Source organism: Toxorhynchites rutilus, chromosome 3, assembly GCF_029784135.1.
Source record: "Toxorhynchites rutilus septentrionalis strain SRP chromosome 3, ASM2978413v1, whole genome shotgun sequence".
NCBI lineage: Eukaryota > Metazoa > Arthropoda > Insecta > Diptera > Culicidae > Toxorhynchites > Toxorhynchites rutilus.
Window position 1 is genome coordinate 189,078,991 of NC_073746.1, and position 22,257 is coordinate 189,101,247.

At 39.8% G+C, this 22,257-nt stretch overlaps 1 protein-coding gene and 1 pseudogene across 8 annotated transcripts in view; both read right to left on the reverse strand.

Moving 5' to 3' along the window:
• LOC129775289 (zinc finger protein 609) overlaps positions 1-17,100 on the reverse strand; it is a 92,602-nt gene extending 75,502 nt beyond the window's left edge. For 3 of the 8 annotated variants that reach the window (XM_055779852.1, XM_055779851.1, XM_055779853.1), the window contains exon 1: positions 16,254-17,100. The gene's annotated coding sequence lies outside the window, so the exon portion shown is untranslated. Of the gene's footprint in view, positions 1-12,980; positions 13,056-16,253 lie in introns of all 8 variants that reach the window. The other 5 variants (XM_055779850.1, XM_055779848.1, XM_055779847.1 and 2 more) reach the window with 5 other exon arrangements.
• LOC129780742 (U4 spliceosomal RNA) lies at positions 8,730-8,892 on the reverse strand (annotated as a pseudogene).
• Positions 17,101-22,257: the final 5,157 nt, after the last annotated feature.

Sequence of the window (22,257 nt, forward strand, 5' to 3'; positions counted from 1 at the left end):
CATCTTTGTGTGTTATTCTAGCTACTACGTCCATGCATCAATCATCATATGATGGTGATCCCAGTATCTCACTCCACCTACGATCGATTTGCTGCATCGGTAATTGGTGCTATTTATAAACACAACAATGGAAGCCTCATACAAACAGTCCCGCTGTGTCCAACTGTGGACATTCGAACAATAGAAATATTCTTACGCCGAAAAATGCGACATGTGTTGTGTATCGATAGAATAGGAATGAATAATCTTACGCCTAAATGACTAATGTGTAATAGATAAAAATGTGTATCGATGAGATAGGAATACTTTGACGCCTATATGGCTACTGTGTAATATACAACATGAGAAAAATGTACACGACAAATTCGACTCTCTCTCATTCGCTATCCAACTCTTGACGAGTGAAGTTCAGTGTCGGTATTGTGCGTTGCCACTTTTGCTATTGTGCTATTGGTACGAGTGAAGGTCATTGCTGTCCGCTTTCGACCTGACCTTTTGTTAAGTGGAACGAAGGAACAAAGGAACCAGCGCTCTTGCAGCGAGCCGGATTGCGGCTGTTGAACTGATTCGGCATAACGGGATCGACATCGCGTGACTGTCGCAAACGGGATTCATCACCACGTGGCTCCGTAAGCTATTCTTACGCTATTGTGTTGTCTCCGTAGCGCGTAGCCTCTGTCTCTCCCTGATTAGGGCAGTAGAGCGCATTATTGGAACAACTTTTATATTAAGGTACACATATTTATTATTAATATTATTATTCAATTCATTTGTTCATTGTTTAATATTATTATCAATTATTATCATTTTTTTTTTGAGATTATTGTTAAAATCAATAATAAATTAAAAATAAGACAGAAATCTTTGTAAAATGGAGTATAGTGGAGGATCTCCAAAGATGGAGATCTCCGATAATGAATCTCATACAAGATCTGGGAAAAAACATAAACGAGTCCCTCATAAGGAAGATAATTCTTCTGGGAACGAATCCGCTCATCCTACCAAGCCCTCCCTCTAAGAAAATAGCAAGCCTCTCTTCTCAACCCACTGTTACTTCCACTCCCCCTCTCCCATCATCGATTTCGCTTCCCCCTTCTGATGCTTCCGATCCAACCCAATCCTCGTCCTCGTCCTCATCCTCATCCTCGTCCTCGTCTTCCCCCTCTGTTGTCTCCGCTCCACGTGTCAGAGTTTATCCAGAAGATGCACCTGGAACTGGCCCGTGGGTTGTTTTCCTCCGGCCAAAACCGAAAGGAAAAAAAATGGGTGGGTTATATCTATGATATAACCGCAAGGTTTACGTGGGACTACCTTAGCGTAGCAATCATTCGTTTGTATTGATTAAATTTTTGATTGAATGAAACAATTCCCGAATTTGATTGAATTCAATATATTTGCTTTGTGAGTAAAAATATTGTATAATTACATACAAGGTCAATTCATGCATTGTGATAGATTATGTTCTTTGTTACAAGTAAATTTAATGACAGTCCTTTTACGTTTGGTATGATGCCTAGGACAAATTATGGGAACGGATGAATTATCAAACGATTATTTTATTTTACGTTTCCTTCTGAAGTTTGCATCTCTCAAGTGTACGTATATCTTGAACCGTGAATTTGCTTGATTTGATGAACTTCAGGCACTCAGTTTCTATTTTGACATGTACATTGAACGCATATTGTTTAATCAGTAGGCGTTATCGTAGCAAACGGTTATGAAGGCATATCCTTCAATGTAATCTTGAATAACCGAGCCAAAGCGTTGTGTTCGTACCTGCTTTTGTAATCCGTGTTAGGAAAACACTTTTCGGAGTGCAAAATAAAACATGCGAGTGCAGAAGTACCCCCGGAAGACTGTTTTAAGGAAACATATTCTAGTTTACACAAAGGCAAGCGAGTACAAAAGTACTCGCAGTTTGCATTTATTTGCTGAGCCCATTTACCCAGATATCTTGGTTTGAAATCTGTGTTAGGGAAACACATTTCAGTCGGAACAAAAATGCCCCCGATTTACATGTATTTGGAATGCCAATTACCCCACGCTCCATGGATTTGAAGTCTGTGTTAGGGAAACACATTTCAATCGGAACAAAAACACCCCCGACTTGCATGTATTTGCAATGCCAATTTCCCTAAGCTCCATGTATTTGAAGTCTGTGTTAGGGAAACACATTTCAGTCGGAACAAAAATACCCCCGACTTGCATGTATTTGCAATGCCAATTTCCCTAAGCTCCATGTATTTGAAGTCTGTGTTAGGGAAACACATTTCAGTCGGAACAAAAATACACCCGACTTTCATGTATTTGCAATGTCGATCTCTCCAACGCTGCTTGGGTTTGAAGTCTGTGTTAGGGAACTCATTTCGGTGAGAAAAAAAAGTCCCCATACTTTCATGTATTTGCAATGCCGATATACCCAAGGCTGCTTGGTTTTGATGGCTGTATTAGGGAAACCGTAGATCGGGCCAATCAAAATGAGGCAGTTAGGGCGTTTAGATAACGCTTAACATTTTACAATTATTCATCTGTTTAGCTAATGAAAAATAACATTTTATCAATAGCGATAGAAGCGTAGAAATATTCCCTATCAATTGATGCAAACATCTTTCCGATCCAGTAAGAAATGTTCGAGTTATAAGCATTCGGAATCTTTCATTTTTTCCTGCATGTTCTGTGTTTAGGTTTTCATTTTACCCCCCATATACTCCGGTTAGACGTAGTCCCACGTCAAAAACCTTAACGTGATTCAGATCATGAAAGATCTGGCCAGATACACTTCTGTATCTGAAATTCGCAGGGTTAGACCGAACAAATTGCGAGTTGTCGTGAATGACCGGAAACACGCAAACGAGATTGTTGCTGATCAACATTTCACTCTCGAATATCGAACATTTATACCCTCCCATAACGTAGAAATTGAGGGGGTGATAACTGAAACGGGTCTGACGAGCGAACAAATAAAAGCAGAAGGAAAAGGCAAGTTCAAGAAGCTCCCCTCAATGGAAGTGAAAATCTAGGACTGTCGCCAACTCGGGAAACTTTCCCATGATGGGGACCAAACTAAATTTACGCCGTCCGACTCGTTTCGAGTCACCTTTGCTGGTGCCGCCCTCCCTGATTACGTTATGGTGGACAAATTGAGACTACCTGTGCGACTCTTCGTGCCAAAGCCCATGACTTGCAACAAATGCAAGTCAGTTGGCCACACTTCGGATTATTGTGCCAACAAGGAGCGCTGTACCACTTGCGGAGAGCAACATGAGGGGAAATCCTGCAGTGCGACTGAGCATAAATGTCCATATTGCGGGGGATCCCCACACGAGCTCTCAGTTTGTGAAACTTACAAGAGTCGCTGGGAGAAACAGAAGTGCTCTTTAAAGGAACGCTCGAAGCGCACATTTGCGGAAATTTTAAAAGGCGCTTCGCCACTGACCCAACAACAAGAACAACCAATCTCAACACACAATACCTTTTCCACGTTGCCAGTTGATGAAATGGAAGCGGACACAGCTAGCGGGGGCACACCGTTTATTTTCAAAGGGAATCCCCGGCGCAAAAATGTGACCACTCCCAAAGTTCAAGAACAAGTCCCCACGGTTATATCCTCTGTTAGCTCGCCTAAAAAATCGAGTGCAGCGGACAAGCAAAACCAGGTTCCTCCTGGCTTCCGTGGGAATATTTCATCTTCGAACGACCCAGCACTCGAGGGGACATCAAAAACCCCAACTGTCCCTATTTTTCCGTCCAGTTCAACTTCCCAATCGGGATTTATAAAGTTGTCTGACCTTTTGGATCAAATCTTCAAGTGTTGTGATGTTTCCGACTCCATCAGAACCATTGTCATCTCAATTGATGCAAACATGGCCCCTCCTTGCAATGATTATCTCTCTTGATGTCTAATTCAAATAGAGAGGTCGGAGATATCACTGTTTTACAGTGGAATTGTCGTAGTCTTATCCCTAAATTGGATACATTCAAATTTTTAATTCATAACTTCAATTGTGATGTTTTTGCTCTGTCCGAAACTTGGCTTTCTTCGCGAGATGATATCTCTTTCCACGATTTTAATATTATACGCTTGGACCGTGATGACAGATACGGAGGGGTGCTATTGGGGATCAATAAGTGCCACTCATTTTTTAGAATTGACCTTCCACCTATTGGAGGGATCGAAGCTGTTGCTTGTCATGCAAACATCAGAGGCAAAGACCTCTGTATTGTCAGCTTGTATTGGCCTCCGAGAGCTGCGGTTAGCCGCAAACAACTTGATGACATGTGCTCACTCCTTCCTGAGCCACGATTGATCTGGGGAGACTTCAACTCTCACGGAACTGCCTGGGGGGAACAGTACGACGACAATCGATCATTGTTGATATTTGACCTTTGTAACAGCTTCAATATGACCGTTTTGAACACTGGGGAAACAACACGTGTACCTAAACCTCCTGCTAACCCAAGTGCTCTTGACCTCTTGCTTTGCTCGAATTCACTATCGTTAGATTGCAAGTGGAATGTAATCCAGAACCCCAACGGTAGTGATCACTTGCCAATCAAAATTTCCATCACCATTGGGTCGAATTCTTCTGAATCTATAAACATGGCATATGACCTCACAAGACACATTGACTGGAAAAAATATGCGGACGCGATTGCTCTAGCCATCAATTCCAGAGATGGTTTACCTCCATTGGAGGAGTATAACTTCCTTTCTCGTTTGATCTATGACAGCGCGGTTCGCGCTCAAACGAAACCCATCCCAGGTTCCACCATTTCCCGAAGGCCTCCCAATCTATGGTAAGATAGCCAATGTTCCAAGCTTTATGTAGAAAAATCGAATACATTTAAAGCTTTTCGGAAACGTGGAACCCCTGAAAATTTTCAAACGTATTTAGCCCTTGAAGATCAATTTAAAAACTTAATCAAAGGGAAAAAACGTGCTTATTGGCGAAATTTCGTGGGAGGTTTGTCACGAGAAACGTCAATGAAAAAATTATGGAAAGTGGCTCGAAACATGAGAAATCGCTCTTCAACGAATGAAAGCGAAGAATATTCACATCGATGGATTTTTAATTTTGCACGGAAGGTTTGTCCTGATTCCGCCCCTGTGCAAAAAATTGTTCGAGATATACCACAAGGTAGGTGCGATCTTGATTCCGAGTTTTCGATGGTAGAATTCTCTCTTGCTCTGCTTTCATGTAACAATTCTGCTCCGGGATCGGATAGAATTAAGTTCAACTTGCTGAAAAATCTCCCTGATGTGGCGAAACATCGCTTGTTGAATTTATTCAATCGGTTTCTGGAGAATAATATTGTTCCAGATGATTGGAGACAAGTACGAGTTATAGCTATTCAAAAACCCGGAAAACCCGCGTCCGACTTCAATTCGTACCGCCCAATAGCAATGCTGTCTTGTATACGGAAATTGTTGGAGAAAATGATCTTGTTTCGCCTTGATCGATGGGTTGAAACGAATGGCCTACTCTCAGATACACAATATGGGTTCCGCAGGGGCAAGGGGACGAATGATTGTCTTGCGTTGCTTTCTTCAGAAATTCAAATGGCTTACGCCGAAAAAAAACAAATGGCTTCAGTATTCTTGGACATAAAGGGGGCCTTCGATTCTGTTTCAATAGAGGTTTTGTCGGACAAATTACACTCTCGGGGTCTGCTGCCTCTATTGAACAATATGTTATATAACTTGCTTTGTACGAAACATTTGAACTTTTCTCACGGAGATTCGGCCTCCCCAAGGGCTCATGTTTAAGCCCCCTTTTGTACAACTTCTATGTAAGCGACATCGACAATTGCCTTACACAAAATTGCAGCCTAAGACAACTTGCAGATGATGGAGTGGTGTCTGTCGTAGGATCAAACGAATCCAACCTGCAAGGACCCTTACAAGATACTTTGAACAATTTTTCAACCTGGGCCATTGGGCTAGGGATCGAATTCTCCACGGAGAAAACAGAGATGGTGGTTTTTTCTAGGAAGCATAGACCAGCAAAACCAAAGCTTCAACTTTTGGGTAAACCGATCACTCATGCTATGTCATTCAAGTATCTTGGGGTCTGGTTCGACTCCAAATGTACTTGGGGGGCCCATATTAGGTATCTGAGTAAAAAATGCCAACAAAGAATAAACTTTCTCCGTACAATTACCGGCACCTGGTGGGGAGCCCACCCAGAAGATCTTATAATGTTGTATCGAACAACTATTCTCTCAGTGATGGAGTATGGCAGTTTCTGTTTTCAATCAGCTGCCAAAACACACCTCATTAAACTCGAGCGAATTCAGTATCTTTGTCTCCGTATCGCGTTGGGATGTATGCCCTCAACGCATACCATGAGTCTCGAGGTTTTGGCAGGCCTACTCCCACTAAAAGATCGCTTCAAATTATTATCTCTTCGGTTCTTCATCCGGTGTACGGTCATGAACCCATTGGTGATCGGAAATTTTGAGCAGCTGATCGAGCTAAATTTTCACTCCGGATTCATGAGTTCATATCATGAATTCATCTCCATGCAGGTTGATCCTTCTTCGTATATTCCCAACCGTGTTTGTTTCCCTGACTACATCAATTCCTCTGTGCATTTTGATCTGTCCATGAAGCAAGATATCCATGGATATTCAGATTACCAACGATCGAGGATCGCTCCAACGATCTTCGACGAAAAGTATGGGGGTATCAATTGTGATAATATGTACTTTACTGATGGGTCCATTATAAACGAGTCCACAGGATTTGGAGTGTTCAACGAATTTTTTAGCACCTCACACAGTCTTCAGAATCCTTGCTCAGTGTATATTGCTGAATTGGCAGCAATTCATTGGGCGCTGGACAGCGTCGCCTCACGACCTGTTGAACACTATTACATTGTAACGGATAGTCTTAGCTCTGTCGAAGCTATCCGTTTAGTGAGGCCGGAAAAGCACTCGCCGTACTTCCTAGAGAATACGAGAAATTTTGAGTGCTTTATCCAGACGCTGTTATGTCATTACCTTTATCTGGGTCCCTTCACATTGCTCCATTCCGGGTAATGAGAGGGCTGACTCATTAGCAAAGGTAGGTGCAATTGAAGGCGATATTTATCAGCGTCAAATCGCCTTCAATGAATTTTATTCTTTAGTCCGCAAAAATACCATCGCTAACTGGCAACGCAAGTGGAATTAAGATGAAGTGGGCCGGTGGTTTCACTCGATTATCCCTAAGGTTAGCCTCAAACCGTGGTTCAAAAGTCTAGACTTGAGTCGGGACTTTATTCGCACCTTCTCCCGACTCATGTCCAATCACTGTTCGTTAGATGCACTACTCTTTCGTTTCAATCTTGCCAGCAGCAATCTCTGCGTTTGTGGCCAAGGTTATCACGACATGGAGCACATTGTTTGGTCGTGCGAGGTGTATCTGGTCGCCAGATCGAATTTAGAAAACTCCCTTCGGGCCCGAGGAAGACAGCCCAATGTGCCATTGAGAGATGTGTTGGCTCGGTTAGACCTTGATTACATGTCCCATATATATGTTTTCCTTAAAGCTATAGATCTTCGTGTGTGATTGTCCCTACATCCTTATACCCTCCTTTCCTTCCTTTGCGGGTAATTCGTCCCCTTGCTATAAATAGTAGAATAAGTTGAAATGTAAATACACTATAGATATACGAATAGATTTATGAAATGAGTGTTCATAAACATTGTTACAATTTCCTTATATCCCATCCTTCTCCTAAAAATATGTCACCCTCCTAAACTCGAGTACACCGCGAGTAATCGGTTTTCCACCTTACTAACCATAGATGTAAGAAAATTGTTTATATATATATATATAGTTTTAAAATTATATTTAAGAATTCGGCTCCTTTAAACTTAAGTAACTGAGCCTGTAAAAATAAACGAATTAATAAAAAAAAAAAAAAAATTCGACTCTGTTACAGTTGAACTGCTACATGACACCAGACACACATGGATTAAGAAGTGGTTAGTAAGTACCAATTGTTAGAAACTATTATCGTGTGGTTTTCTGCACACAGTGGCCTAGCGGGTAACGAGGTGGCCGACCGGTTTGTTTGAGTTGGTCACACAGAACAATTTCTTACTCGGGAGAATGCACGATGTAAAACTGAGGATCACCAACTCCTTTCGGTCGGGCCCGAGGGAGACAGCCCAATGTGCCGGTGAGAGATGTGTTGGCTCGGTTAGACCTTGATTACATGTCCCAAATATATGTTTTCTTTAAAGCTATCGATCATCGTGTGTGATTGTCCTTATACCCTTATCCCCTCCTTTTCTTCCTTCGCGAACAATCGGTTCTCTTCTTACTAACAATAGAGTAAAAACTTCTAAACTCGAGTCTACCGCGAGTAATCGGTTTTCTACCTTATTAACAATAGAATTAAGGAAAAAATTTCATAGATATATAGATATAGTTAATATGTTTAATTAAGAACTCGGCTCCTTTAAACTTATGTAACTGAGCCTGTAAAAATAAACGAATAGAAAAAAACTCCTTTTGGTCTCCGGAGCTATTAAGCGAACGATCGTGAGCTCAAAATTCAGGGTCCTCAATCGATCATCTTTGTGTGTAATTCCAGCTATTACGTCCACGCAACAATCACGGCACGAGCATGCGTGACACTAACCACTCGGAAACGAGAGTATCTTAACATCGGACCATCACACAACAATGGAAGCCTTATATCAACTATCTCGCTTCGTACGACCCAACTGTGAACCGACTCTATTACAGCTGAAGTGCTGAAAGAGCCTGAATAATATCAACAGATGTGATGAAATACTTCTTTCACACATTTTGGACCGAAAGGCAGTTTTTTTTTCAATCAGCAATAATCGCACCTTGGTAAAACCTCATTGGTTATGATATCGCCACTGCGCAAAGCTACCGAAAGGTAATTCCCAGTGATTTTTTTTGTAAAAAATCAAAGTTCTATCACGAGGATCAAAGTAATTAACCTTCCCACCAACTCTACCCAAAGTACGAGAACTTGAGAAACACGCACGAGATCAGCTGAAGTGTACGGGACGTTCTAAGTGACGAACCGAATGAATTGGAACATTATTTTGTTCCTTGACGGATGCCGAATTGTTCTACGAAATTTGACAGATCAGCAGAATGAGTCAACCGAGAAGATCCTTGATAAATTTCTGAACTTAATCAAGTGCCAAAATAATTGTAGAGTCACATCAGGTGGTCAAATTGTTAGCGTCACACATAGGGGAATTGGTGGTAAAGAGATCAGTTGTTTGTTTAGTGGTATGACTATTAACCATTGAGTCTCAATTTGTTCGAAGAGTTTTAGGACATTTGACTTTTGACCTTTTTTACCATTCTACCATTTTACCATTTTACCATTCAGCCAAATTGCTAAATGAACCTAACAAAATAAACAGATGGAATAGAAAAAAATCAGTTGACCAGTCACATCTATACGAGGTATGGCTATTAAATAACGAGACAGCGCGCCTGAAAGGCGCCCTAGAGGGGTGGGGGCAAAAACGAATAGTGTGTTCGGTAGCTTGAAGTGTCTGCTATAAACGTACGAAAACACGTTTTTGTCACTATAGTAGTTTGTGAGCAGCAGTGGTTTGAATGGAACGTGGTTTGTAGTGCGCGTCGGAAATCATGTGTGACGAAAAACACGAACAACAACGCACCTGCCCATAACGCGCTCGAAAACTAATTAAGCAAATGGAATCAAATTTGTGATGTGAGGGTTTTTGGGTACGAGAAATGTTTCTATGATGGTATGACACCCCTTCCTCCTCTGGAAAGGAGAGGGAGTCCCAGAAAAATAATGCACATATTTCAACCAAGCATGACAATTGAAAATTTTCGGAAAACTCTGAAGGAAAATGGGAAAATTCGAAAAATTTAATTCGCATTTGTTCTACAAATAAATATTGACAAGCGTTGTTATTCCATTTGATGTTTGCGGTAATGAAATTGATCTTCGTTCGAAAGTGGAATTGGATTTTCATGTGATAAAACACTCACACACATGGAAAAATAAAAATTTATATAAATAAGTGGTAAGGAAAAATAAATTTTTGGCGGGACGAAGTTTACCGGGTCAGCAGTATTAAAATATAAATAAAAACAGAAATTACTCTCTCAGCAGCCGTTCGGATGTAGTTTCGTGAACACCATATTTGAAGAAATTCCCGTGAAATTTAGTTTATTCCACCTGATATCTTGAACATATCATCAGTTTTCTCAACTATCCACATATTCTAGGATGGATTAACATATATTTTGTTCAATGTTTGACCCTGGGGAAAGGCTATATCAACTAAAATCAAGTCAAGTGTATTCAATATTTCAACAAAATTTGGACAAGAAACAACATATAAATCTACTCCATTTAGCATATTTAGCATATTATCAACTTTATCCACAACAGGTGACCACTTTAACCCCAACTAGAGACAGTGTTCGATTCAACAATTTTTGACGTAGGACTACGTCTTTCATTTCTATACCGGGGTGTAAAATCAAAGTTTCGAAAACGAAAGCGTTACGCCGGAGACCGAGATTTTGAGCGTTAATAGCTCCTATACAACTGAACGAAATGGTATGATAAACACTTCATTCGAAAGATAAAATGTCTACGCGTTCTATACTTGTTACTTTTTGATCCGAAAATTTGTTTAATAGTCTTAAAATTGCTTTCAAAACAGGTTATTGAAATCACCAATCGGTATATAAGCGAACGCCACTCGGAAATCCGCTCAGTTCTAATTGAACAGCGATTGGAGCATGTTGTCGCTGCTGTGGTGAAGCTCTTCGTTTATCATGAAAGCGCTGATGAACGGTGTCACCAAGAGCCTGTTTGTGCACCTTAGGCCAGACATGAATCCATCGGGAGGAGAGTGATGCCACAAACGGTTCCCCGGGAAGATCTCGAAGCAGCCGCTACACACACACATACACGCGCGGAATTCTTTCCGTTTGGATGCCAGTCAGCATCGAGAAAGATCCGGAAAATAATCTGCCAGTTCCTCTGGGAATTTAAAAATACATTCATGTGAAAGAGTTTATTTGAATGTTTTCTATCCATGTAACACTGTGACCAAATATGTTTCAATCAAGTGCTATTAACAGGTGGTTATCGAGTTAGCATAAACCACTGGTGGGCTTCCAGTATCGAGGAAAATGTGGAAATATCTAATCGTTACTGAAAATAATCTGCCAGTTCCTCTGGGAATTAAAAAATACATTTATGTGAAAGAGTTTATTTTAATGTTTTCTATCCATGTAACACTGTGACCAAATACATTTGGTTTTGTGATTTTTCATTCAATCGCAATTAACAGGATAGCTTCTGAAGATTATTCTTCCCCGTCAGTAGGATATTTCCGTATCCAATATTGTATGCGCCCGCAATCGATTATTGCTCAGTCGTCGAAAGTTCCGAGCTCAGAGAGTTCATTCCCCTCTAGTTTGCCTTCCAAATTACCATCGTAAACCACGCCTTCTCTCGATTCAATCACGCACAAAAAGCATACTTAAGCAATATTCTGGTGGTGAGACGCATTCATTTTTCGTGAGGACATCGACAAGACAACATCGTTGCTGAGGATGCTGGACGGCGAAGGATCGAGATCTGCCCTGAAACGCGAGCAGTTTGTTTGAAACTGTGAGGGAGCACAGAGAAGCCGATCCTTTAGGAGAAGAGAAGGTGACCATCGAAGCAGCCGCTACACACACACATACACGCACGGAATTCTTTACGCACACACACATACACGCACGGAATTTTTTTTCTTTCGGATGCCATTCAGCATCGAGAAAGATCCGGAAAATAATCTGCCAGTTCCTCTGGGAATTGAAAATACATTCACGTGAAAGAGTTTATTTGAATGTTTTCTATCCATGTAACACTGTGACCAAATATGTTTCAATCAAGTGCTATTAACAGATGGTTATCGAGTTAGCATAAACCACTGGTGGGCTTCCAGTATCGAGGAAAATGTGGAAATATCTAATCGTTACTGAAAATAATCTGCCAGTTCCTCTGGGAATTTAAAATTACATTCATGTGAAAGAGTTTATTTGAATGTTTTCTATCCATGTAACACTGTGACCAAATATGTTTCAAGCAAGTGCTATTAACAGATGGTTATCGAGTTAGCATTAACCACTGGTGGGCTTCCAGTATCGAGGAAAATGTGGAAATATCTAATCGTTACTGAAAATAATCTGCCAGTTCCTCTGGGAATTTAAAAATACATTCATGTGAAAGAGTTTATTTGAATGTTTTCTATCCATGTAACACTGTGACCAAATATGTTTCAACACAGATGGTTATCGAGTTAGCATAAACCACTGGTGGGCTTCCAGTATCAAGGAAAATGTGGAAATATCTAATCGTTACTGAAAATAATCTGCCAGTTTCTCTAGGAATTTAAAATTACATTCATGTGAAAGAGTTTATTTGAATGTTTTCTATCCATGTAACACTGTGACCAAATACATTTGGTTTTGTGATTTTTTAATCAATCGCAATTAACAGGATAGCTTCTGAAGATTATTCTTCCCCATCAGTAGGATATTTTCGTATCCAATATTGGATGCATAAAACCTTGTACCTCCAACGTAACGCTCTCATTTTTGAAGTCCCCCAAATATTCATTTATTCATTCATTCAGAATGGATTCAGATTCAACATCAAACAAAGGATCACTGAATCAACGATTATCCTACGTCACCATTGCGGTTATACCATAGATATAACCCACTTTCTGTTTTTGACGTTGACGTTTGACGTACATAAGGGTGCCGAACCAGAAAACAGGTCACATTTTTATGAAATAAAGTTAACGTTAAAAACAATTTTTGCTGCGAACGGACTTTAACGATTTGCATACCAATCGAATCGGAAATTGTCTAAGATTTGTTTGACATGCTATACATTACAATCCCATAGTCTGTATAAGGTTGATATTGCTGAAGTTGGAAGCATACTCACTCCCCATACATTTGTTCTGTCCATTTGTGTGCATTCCCGAACAGAGCTGTCAATGACGGGTAACTTATGTAGCCACTAGAATAGAAACGGAGAGGAATGAATCGTTGGATTTAAAGTCTCCATAGACAAAGGAAAAGAAGAATAGAAACATAGAAGGAGGATGGCGAAAAGAGAATATTTGCGAAGTAAACTCCACCCTTGCATAACTAAACTGCCGCTAGCGTATAAGTATGGCATCTCCTCTGAGGAAAATTTTCAGAATATTTCTGTGTCCGAAACAACAACGATCGCTTATTTTGCTCGTTTTGTGTTTTATGTTTTCCCTCGAGCTGTGAACGCTAGCGAATAAAGTGCGATTCACATACAACATACACGTCACGTTCACGTCCCGTCACGTCACGATACGTCAATGATTCTACCATGCAATTCTCATGAAAACATTCACATACACCAGCAACGTAACGACCCGTCAGCATACGTTCAACGAAAACGACCGGCAGGGTTTGTAGAAAAGAATAATTGACGGAGACGGCTCGTTTGGTTTTTGTCTGGGCTTTGTGTCTCGGCTTTTGTTTTGATTTGGTTATACAGTAATTTACATCTACATCGACATTAAGCTAATTGAACAGATCTGTGATGTGATTTAATTAGACATTTTTACCTCTAGTTGGACATTTTTGTAAACATTGAGTGAAAGTCGCCACCAGTCGCAAATGTCCAATTACTGGTCAAAACCGACTCCAATGCGACACTGAGTGATGCCTCAGCATATCGCTTTATAAGTAACTTACTGTATTTTTTGTGCCAACATACCTCTTAGCTCCAAATTTCGGAGTGAAAATCATTCGCGACTAGTTGAGAGAATTATTCTATTTATTATTATTATTGCATAAGAGTCGGACTACGGGGTTTAAGCATTTAAATAATTGAATTCAATGATTCTCATTGAATTTTTCAAAATTTAGAACTGATTCTAGGCATGCTGATTTGAATTGCAATTTAAAATTGTTGTAGGTGGCGACACCATGAATAAAATTAAATAAATCATTCGTTTGGCATTTGACGTGACGGTGCTGGTGGAAGCATTGACTGCATGTGTGAATTGGTGGAGACGTTGACGGAACGTAGACGTTCTTCTCCGTAACGTGCTATGTGAATCGCACATAATTCACTTGCATCTGGCATTGCAATGACCACAACCATCCGATCAACAACCCGAACATTTTTTGGTGTTGAATAGTTTTTTACTCGCTTGTCGTTGTGCAAATCGGAAAATGTTTCTCTAAAACATACTTTTAAACTGAGAAGCCTGGGAAAATCGTCATTTCAGATACTAGGGGTGAATGAACTTTCGCGGTTCGAGAAATACGTAAACATGAGATGTGCTATAATTTCAGAGAGAAATGTAAAACACAATGATCGTTTGACAATTCTTCCGTTCACATATATTGGTAGTCCTAGGCATCATATCAAACGTAATCTATCATAAAAATATCGATGCATTCTCTAATAATGGGCCTGATTCTCGAATACACTTCACGGTGGAAACGAAATAAACGGCACGCCATTGAACTATGTTTTACGAGTTAATGAAGTGTCGAAGATAATGATGAGTTTTCAGGCAGAATGATCACTTTTCAAATAAAAAATCATTAATGAAAATTAACTTAAAAACTTAACTATAAAACTGGTATTCAATGTGAGTGGAAAACTCTGTTTTCTTCATGTGATATAATAATCTCATACAAAAATTTAAACTGAACATAATTTGATATTATAATAATAAGTTTAGTGAGAAACTAATCTCGTATCCAGATGTCGACACCGTACCGTTGTCATCGCGAATACGTTTCATTCCGTTTCCACCGTGAAGTGTATTCGTAGTGTATTCGAGAATCAGGCCCAATATTCGAAGTGGTAAACAAGTGGATTGCATAATATAATTGCGTAGTTCTACGTTGAAAATGCGGTTGTGTCCTAGATACAACCCCTTACATTTTTTTTCGAATATTTTTTCCGGATATACCCATTGTAAGTGCGCAGGAAAAATTGTCAAATAGTAGAGGGGTTTAGGGATTTTTAATAACCATATCAGAAAGAAATATTGGAAAATCACGTTCCTTTTATAATTTCTCTTTCAAATTTGAATAAAATTGCACTGAATAGTTAATATTAATATTTGAATAAACTTATGTAATTATGAACTTCTATATATATAAAAATGGAATGTTGTCTGTCTGTCTGTCTGATTCTTATGAACTCGAAAACTACTGAACCGATCGACATGAAGGTTTTAGGGTGCAATCAATGTTTCTTCTTCTTCTTTTTGGCTTTAAGAGGGTTTAAACTTTTCAGTTCATTCGCCTCTAGCGAATCAATGTTTTTACGGTGGTAAGACACTCCACCTCTTTAAGGAGGAGCTGCCATACAAATGAAACTTAAATTTCTGCATAACTCGAAAACTAATCAAGCAAATGGAGCCGAATTCGGCATGTGAAGGTTCTAGGGGGCACGAAGCGTTCCTATGGTAGATAGACACTCCTCCTCTGTCTCTGAAGGAGAGGGGGCTGATAGTGTAATAAAACGCACTCCTATATCTTCTTCTATCTATATAAATAAAAATGGATCACCGAATGTGTTGATAAGAGCAACACTCGAGAAAGGAATTGTCCGATTTAGGGCTGTCTTTATTCTATCGTATTTTCTGTATCAAACATTTATTCCATGTAACGGATAAACATGTTATTTGCAAGTGGTTGAAAAATATTGAACGAGAATTGATATTATAATATTATAATGATATTATAATGACGAGTTTTGGTAGAAGTACTAGGAACTTTATAGTAATTATAGTAATTTTAAAGGATAGATTAGAAAATCAATCAATGAATCAAGGCTGGTGTGTGAGAGATGCTGCTAATTTCTTCCGATTTGTACTAGTACATGCGTATCCTCAGACTTGCCACAAATAAAGTCGAGGCGTTTTATTTGGCATAGAAATATCGAACAAGCACTAATCAAAACGACATAAGTTTATTAAAACATTCTTCCTATTGAATGACTTCAAACACAAGGATACTTTATACATATATTTTCTGGAAATGTCATATTTTCATGCCATTATGTTCCTGGTCTGTGTGAGACCTCGAAGCTAAAATACTGAAATCTGAACCGGATAGGTGCTTATTGCTACGAAAACTTAGGAATTTTAACCAAATTTTTTGTTTTTTAAAGTAAACCCAATAGCATCTAGTTGTTCATTAAAGTACATACCTGTTCAGAAATATATTGAAATAAAATCCTTTTGTCTGTTGGATGACATTCAGCTGGTACTGTTTAATTATCTGTAATGAATTTGAATGAACAGCTTCACTTTGTCATATAATTCACATGTGAAATGATTAGCACAGCTAGTTTTAAGCACAATACTATGTCCAAATTGTATTCATAACCTTATTTGGAATAAATATTCGCCTTCACCAATTGTTATCAAACTGATATATCACAATGGAGCACGCTCTACATAATACGATACCGGCTATACTTTTTCTCTACCCCACACTACCTGGAAGGTAAGCAATATAAAACATTTCAGCATCGAAAGAATGCATCTTTTCACATTTCTCCGCAGTTTTCCATCATTGGAGGACGTTATTCACAACATTACATGAACAATGTGACAGGCTGTCTCCAATGTTATACGCGACGTTGGTCTTAAATGGCGAAGTGACTCTAGTAAGAAGAAACCGTTGCCTATCAATCACAACACATTTTCGGAAAAGTTTGCCGAACCAAAATACAGTATCGTTAACGAAAACATATGTAATTTTTTTCTTCATTCACCCAACTGAACATACCCACAACGACGGAATTCATCTTTCCCGAAAGGTGCTAATCGATTTTATTAATAAATCCACTACGATCTGATTTATCAAATTTATACACTCACAAAAACACAAGTGAACCATCTCTAGTTCAGTTCAATTTATCAGCACAAGGTCTTCGATCTGCATCCTAGAATTTCATATGTTTTTCATTGTTCGAAACAGTTGAAATCGGAATAATTTTCCATCAAAAAGCTGAGTTCACGGTTAACAATCTCTCGGAAAACACACACAAAAGAAAAGTTTTCTAGCCCGTACATATGCCAAGATGAATATAAAAACGTGTACAGAACATAAAACATGAAGGATGTCAAAATTTTCATCTGTCGGATCTCTCTACACTGAGGGCTTATTTTAGCAATTCGTCAGCACAGCAAAGTTTCCCGTCGCGTCGTTCGCGCTGTTGTATTAAAGGCTGATTTTTGTATTCAAGAATAAAGTAAATGAAATGAATGGCATGAAAAATTCAGATTCAATCGTTGAATTGACAGACTGCAGTATAACAAGCATCGACAGTCAACGAGATGTGACGTAATCGCAGCATTCTGAGCAGATGAAACAGACGGAAGCATTTTATACGAATACTAGCTGACCCGGCAAACGTTGTTCTGCCATATAAATTACTTCTAGTGAATATTTTGACTGTTGAATAAAAAATAACTAATGTATTGCAATACATGTACATACATGTATTGCAATACATGTGTGTTCAAATGTTTCAACGATCTATAAAATTAATTGATTATGATCGATGAAGGATAGATTCCACGTAGATATCGAGCAGATACATGGAGATTTGACCGTGTATTGCATTGGACCGTGGGAACTTCCCGAACCTGAGTGTGATGTGGAGATGGAGATGAGATCTATGATGTACAGAGAAGTGGACCGGATCGATCGGATCTCAGGATTCGTCTTTTGCATTCAGAAATCTGATCATTCGTGCTATGAAATGTAACAACCTTGCCTCGGCGCAAAATAAACTTCAAAATAAGTAATCCGTATTCGTGGAGCAATTTAATCTGTATCAGAATAGCAGACACGAAAATAATTTTAAATTGCTTAAATTTGGATTAAAATCATTACTCGATGTTGTTTAAATACTTAGAAAACAGTCCGAACTAAACGATTCTTCTATAAATCTTGCAACATGATGGACGAAATACGTGTAATTTTGTAATAGAGCCCATTAAAGACTGCATTTCTTTTGTTTGAACACACGTGCTGTCGTTTTAACAAAGGCTGTGTAGGTGTAACTCATGATAGCGTCTCGCTATCATTCCTCGAACCGCTTCTGTTGATTGTCTCAAAGGAATCGCAGTCGTTCGCTCTCTATCTTTGCGAAAATGTTGACCATTGATTATTGACACAGCTCAAGACATCCTAGAATGACTTTGTCTTGACTGCGCCAATTCATCAAACGACACATATAAGAATTCATCGAGGACACTCTTTTGTTTGTTTCGTCTTCTCCAACCACATAATATTAAAATATTAATTCAAAATGAGTAATGATGTTCCTAATAATTAAAGTAACTGTGGCGCATTGGATCTACACACGTGCTCTTCAATCGGCTTTTTATCAGGATTGACGACAATAGCGTGACCGTTATTCTGCGTTCCGAGCATGGGTGTGATTAGAATAATTTCAATAATTCATTGTGCTCATCCAAAAAGGCTTCCAGCTCGCCGGCGATATTCCTAGTTTTAGTCGAATTGAGGTTACTTGCGTATGTGTAGGGTGAAATTCGATGAAGAGGACGAAGTGCCATCTGGCATTAAACAACGTAAATAAATTCGTCCTGTTTAAAAAACGAACGACGAATCAATTATTTGGTATCGTTTATATAAAAATACATATATCGCGATAAAAAAGGAGATGAGGGTGAAAATTGGTTATATATGGTTATAAGTTTTTTTTCAAGCCAAATTTATGCAAAAAAATACGAAAACAAAGTTATTCAGATTTTATTTGCATGGGACCACCCTAATCGGTATCAAATATAAAGTAATAGGTATCCTAGCGGTATCATATATAGTTTACAACCTATTCTCATGCCTACCACGTTTTTTGATTATAATATAATTAAAATCGGTCGAGCCGTTTCGGAGGAGTTTGACCACGAACATCGTAACACGAGAATTTTATACATAAGATGTTGACGAAATATACCCTACAATATACATTCATACTTTCTCTGGAATCGTTAATAATAAGACTTAATAAGACTTTCTACTATTTCCTTTAATTTAACTGCGACTGTTACGGAGACGTTCACGATTCGGACTCTTAAAAGCAAATTCGTGTTATTGTTTACAGTAAGCTTGAAGCTGAAATCAGTTTTATTATTTATAAATTTCAAAATGGCATGTCATAGCATCTTACATTTGAGTCTTTTCGTCGACTTTTCGTATTGTTTGTAATAATAATATAATAAGCAAAAAAAACAATAGTTTGAGCGAATAATATATGCACAATAATTTTAGTGTGAGCATTCGACAAGAGATTTATATGTTTATTTTCAATATGACTGTATAGCCAACCTGACAGTTCGTATGACAGCTACGCTGCGATGTGTAACGTTTCTTACGAGGGAGTCTCGTGGGTAGATGGATTCACCCTTTTGCTTCTGTTATATGCTGACCGGTTGTCGTTCGTAACATTTCGCCAACCGTATTGCTTGGAGTGCTCTCCAGCTATATCGGCAACCTCCAGGACCGCCGAGGAAGCGATGCGAGCAAATCGGGACCAGCAAACAGAGCGGAGTTAAATGATTGGCCTTGAACTTTTGCCGCAGCATCCCAAACCAACCGTACCTTATTCGGTTTCTTTGTGCTCATGACCACGTTTAACACGTTGACTGCCACGTCAGTTTTCGCTCAGGCTGCGCCAATCACCGGTGACTGACGTTATAACATCTGATAATAAAGGTGACTAATATAAGCATATAAGCTTATAAGCATTCCTTTTCGAACAAAAATATTTTCCACTACGATAAGAAACGATGGCCCTAATACGTTTAAAAATTTCCATAGAGTCGCTATAAAACTGTGGCACTCAACGTGTGAAAGGTAGGTACCAAGTACGTCGAGGGTCAAAGTTACTGAGCTCCTCAGGATCAGCTTTGTGTACGTATCCTTTAGCTTGATACGGCTGCATTTGATTTCGTATAACTCGGGCTTGGATGTCAGACTCGGGCTTGGATGTCAGACGGCTCATCGCAACCACCTTTCGGTCATGGGCTTACTATTCGGGAATTCAATGTTATTGTATTTTCACAACAAGCCAACTTGGAACTTTCCAGAGGCTGTGCGAACGGTTGTACTCTCCAGTATCTTACGCGCACGTTGGTCATCGTCAGATTCCACCACGTACGGCTTCTACCTTAAAAACTATTTCACTAAATTGTGTAGGTCCTCATCCGACGAATGAGCGTAAATATGAAACTGATGATGAACTGCCGTTTTTGCTTCTGCGCTCAATGTTCCATAAATTGTACAACCCAACCTTGTTTTGGCCGCCATCGGATACCCTTTTGAACCTTCCCGAAGCTTCAAGGTTGCCTTTAGGAATGAGTTGTCCAAACCTATCAAAATTGTATGAGACGCTGATTCATAACTGTGCACGGGATTTCCATCTTGACTAGTTGTGAATCGCCTTCCATGCGCTCAATGTCACTTGTCCATTGCAGACAGAGGGGATGGATATCGCCTGATAGTTTAGCTTTCGCGCTGTTTCTGATTCTACCAGTGTGGTCGATGTGATCCGTCATCAAGAAACGCATATGTTTGAATGGCCCTTCCGTTGCCGTGCAGCATCACTGGAATCACTCGGAAAAGAATCAAAGTCCAGAGTTGCGGATAGACTGTAACCGTGCTTCTAGTATTCGGGACATCGATCGTCTGCGATGATACTTGTTTTCCGCGATGGAGGAGTTTGTGCTGTCTGTCCTCACATCCATTCTCACCACACAACCCTGCTTTACACGGAAATTTTCCATGACCAATCAGACAACGCCGACACAATCGCCGTTCTTGGAATAGTTTCCAATGGTCACCAAGCGTCAAGTTCCAAAAGATGGTACAGTCCTCGATTTTATAACCTTCCTTCTCACAGGCTGTACAGGGTTTAGGATGATACTTCTTACGATTCAAATTGTTTGATCCGCTGATTGGGTAGTGTGTAGATTTCTCAGTATTGTGTGCGTAAGAATAATTTTTCTTTTGATTTTTATCCTGCTTGCCAACTCGTTGACCATCTGTACCATGGGTGAAAGTGACATCGCTTGCTGCATCCACGATCTCGTCCATGAACAAATCGAAAGTGGAAAGATCAACAACAGGACGAGTCCATTTGAAGGGAGATCAGTTCAGTCTGGTAACTTTTCCACCAGCTCCTGCAACAATAAAGGATTTGATAGATGAGGGTACCGTCCTGCTGCTTGAAGGTGCTGACACAGGTTTTTACACGCTAGACCAAGGTTAATATTGGTTTCCAACCGCTCTGTTTTCGGCGTTGGAGTGGAACACACATGAACCAATAGCGAGTTGATGATCAGCTCTGGGCGCCCGTACAACTACAATGTTTGCATGATCAACGGGACCGAAGAAGGCTGCATCAAATAACTCCTAACTGCTTCCAATACGTTTCATTTTATGTATCGCTGCAGACGCAACAAATTTTCGCCTTTCGAGTAACCACACATTTCAGTCGAATTTCGGAAACTGCTCAGGCACAACGGCCATCCATTCGACGGGATCTCCTGAGAAACTTGGTAGTTCCCTGGGGACGACATGTCTGGCTGCAAGTTGCTGTGAGCTGCGACCGTGAAATAACAATGGTGGGGAAACTGATACCTCGTAAATGGATGTCGAATTTGCTGCCGTGCAACTAATCATAGGAGTAACTATCGGGGACAAGCAAGCGGAGACTGTATGAACGGAAGAGGAATTCGCATGCGTCGACGTAGGAAGAGTATAATGAATGATTGAATCCATATTTCGTATATTTGGCGGTGTAGAGTCAAAAGCGGGTTGGCTCACTGCGCATACCGAAACTACTCCAGTAAATCTAGAGCACGCCTGACTTACCGAACTGCTTACGGGGAACTCGTATAATGGAATTCTTTCCGGCATGGGTAATGGTACTTGTGGCTGATTTTACTGTGCGACTGACTGAGCATTTATGGTTGATCGACTGCTGACCACTAATGGTTGAGCGGACTGCTTAGCCGCCAGCTGCATCCGAGGCAGTCCATTATTGCCTGGAGCTCGAACAGCTGCTTTGTCAATTCTTCTGACGTCAGCGTTGCGGAAATATTAAGGTCCACCCCAGTCGGTCGATTGAAATGATCGGAAGAGATGTTATGCGAACCGGAAGAGTTTCGTTTCGC